Source organism: Arachis hypogaea, unplaced genomic scaffold, assembly GCF_003086295.3.
Source record: "Arachis hypogaea cultivar Tifrunner unplaced genomic scaffold, arahy.Tifrunner.gnm2.J5K5 arahy.Tifrunner.gnm2.scaffold_81, whole genome shotgun sequence".
Classification (NCBI taxonomy): domain Eukaryota; kingdom Viridiplantae; phylum Streptophyta; class Magnoliopsida; order Fabales; family Fabaceae; genus Arachis; species Arachis hypogaea.
Genome location: NW_027255497.1, coordinates 35,780 through 38,754, shown reverse-complemented (window position 1 = coordinate 38,754; position 2,975 = coordinate 35,780).

Below are 2,975 nucleotides of genomic sequence, written 5' to 3'. Positions count from 1 at the left end.
GAGTGATAGCTTTTCCTAACTGCACCTTGTAGGACAGAGATACAAACGGATGGCTGGATTGTATCAACGGTAGGATGACACGGCAGATGAGATTGTTGTCCAACTGTCGGCGGTTCTGAGACATGGTGGTTGCTAAATACGTGTGCGCGCTTCCCACCTTAAGCACCTCCCTAACGAAATATGACAACCGTGGTTGACATGTACAACAAGCATAACAATGATAAATGATAATATAAAACAAAGTTAAACTTGACCTTACCAATATCTTAGATTCTTTCAGAGAGCAACACGGAGATTCCAAGGGCAGCCTGCTTCATATTGTCCGCAATGCACATGGTACTTTAATCGATCTGACTCCACGACTTGGTACTCAGCATTTTTGCGAATTCTGTAAATCTTCACACCCTGCATTACTGCATCTCTGCTTTTGAATCTGTGGCCAACCCAAAACTTCACGCGCACCGTCTAAGTTGTAATCATCTTCACTTTTGTTGGAAAATAGATTTTCTCCTGCATCGCATCCAGATCAAATGTATGATAATTATAAATGACAAGGTCGGAATTGGGTGCGGGGCAAGGCAGAAGATACTGACGTGATGGCTCAACTGGGGTCTCTAGTACAAACTACTCATCCTCATCATCTTCAGAAGAACCGCTCTCGTTGCTATCAGCAACATACTCCCGTCGGAGTCCTCACCGTGACGTCCATGTCTTTCACTGGACGAACAACGTGTAGCGGTGGTGGTGCGAGAGGTTGGTCATTCTTCACAAAGTCTGACTGGCCAGATCCACTGCCACTGACATCACCAACCTCCACAGAAAGCTTCATCACTTGTTCCGCCATGATTCTCCCATGGATGTCAAACATCAAGCGCATATACTCGTCTTCTTGGAGTCAAAACAGATGAACCGAAAAGCTCTGTGTCCCATTGGTGCTAGCAACCCATACCCCACACTTCCGATCTCTTTTCTGCCGCTACTACCGGTACTGCTCAATATCAGACTCTTCAGTTTTGATAAAGAACTTACTCGTTAGGTACGCAACAAAATGAAATTCTCACACTCAAATATCACCTCAGTATCACTATTTCTCATATGACAATTGGGATACACACTTACAACTAAATATCCACTACTACTAGACATTTTGGCTTACTTTTCAGAAGAAAAATGGTAGACAAGAAGAAGATAAATGTTTGTGAAGAATACAAAGGGTTGCACATCCTTTTATAGTTGTTAAAAATTTGTCGTAGCATATCTCGTTTACACTATAAACATTATAAGTGTTCATGTATTTCTTTTACAGTGTAAACGAAATAAAATTGCACATATCTCGTTTACACTGTAAACGAAATATATACGTCTCTCATTTCATGCCTTATCTTATTTACAGTATAAATAATATACGTACAATCTTATTTCATTTACACTTAAATGAGATAAGCCATATGATGCATTTTAGTAAAAAAACTATAAAATGTATGTTTTGATAAATAAAATATTTATTTTATTTATTTAAAAAAATTTGACTTTTTAAAACCCTTATAATATCAAGAAATTAAAGTGGGATTTGAATATAAACTAAAGTATACATAGGGTGTCTAATAGATAATATTATAATAATAATCATCCCCTTTTAATAGGATGATAAAAAGAATCTGTATCTACAGAAATCCGCAAAAATTATTTACGACGGAGATACTAATAGAGACTCGTAAAATTTTCACAAAAACAAAATTCATCCTGCAAATAAATAAAGACGGGATCGAAAATTGAGGTACTACTTCAGAGGACTTATGAAATCTTTTCAAAAGAAAATTTATGTAAATATCTTTATATATATAAGTTATGTAAGTAATTATAATTTGTTTTATTTTAATTTATATGTTAAAAATTTTATGTGTATGTTATATACATATTAAATTTAAATTGTATTGAATTTTATAATAATTGTGTTAATTTTATTTTTTAAAAAATTTAAAACTTAATATTTTTGGATATCCATGAATTTTCATCTCTTCCACAAAGAAAAATAAACGAAGATTCATAACAAAAATAAAATAAAAACAAAAGATATTTTACTAAATAGAAATAGAAATAGGGGAAGGATACTCCATAGAGACCCATTCCATTTCTACCTTTAAGTGATATACTTTAATCAATTTTTAACACTATAATATGATAGTTTCGAATTAATAATTAACTAATAAGTTTATTCAATGTAAATATGTAATCAGCTTTTGCCTTTTCATCAGATCAGCTGGCTGAGTTGGAGCACTCTTCTTAATTGGTAGCTCGCTCGTCAATTAATTCAAGTTTATACTCACAACATAAAGTGTTTTTTACCATATATACATAATGCAGACAATTTAATGCAATTTATATTCACAATCACCAAAATGAAAGCAACAAGCCAATAACTAACTAATCAGGGAATATTCCAGCTTGTTATGAGCTGCTTCATTATAAATAATATATATGGCTCAGAGCCTCAGAGAGAAAAAAGGATGGTTTAAACGAGAGATTCAAATCGGATCTTGATTACACTAATATATTGAACCTTCCATGCTCTTCTATACCTTTGTTGTAACTACCACTTCACACACACACAAAATAAAGTAGTAGTTCCAATAATTAAATATTATATTACATTATTACTGTATGTAGGATAAAAGAGATTCACACATAACACATTATTTTTAATTAATACCAACTCATTTCCCTTCATTAATTGTCACGATTTGAAGTGCTTCGTGTCAAAAAAATTAAAAGTACTATACGAATAAGGTCATATATATACAAACCCACACACACCAAAAAATAATTGTTAATGCAAAATCGTACGCAATCTTGCATAATGTTATATCATTGTTTCCTCCATGAAGGCCCCACTCGCTTGTCATTAGGCTTTTGATTTGGTTTCCAATTGCATCACACATGCTTTATTTTGTGGGTTCCTACTTTCAAGAACGAGT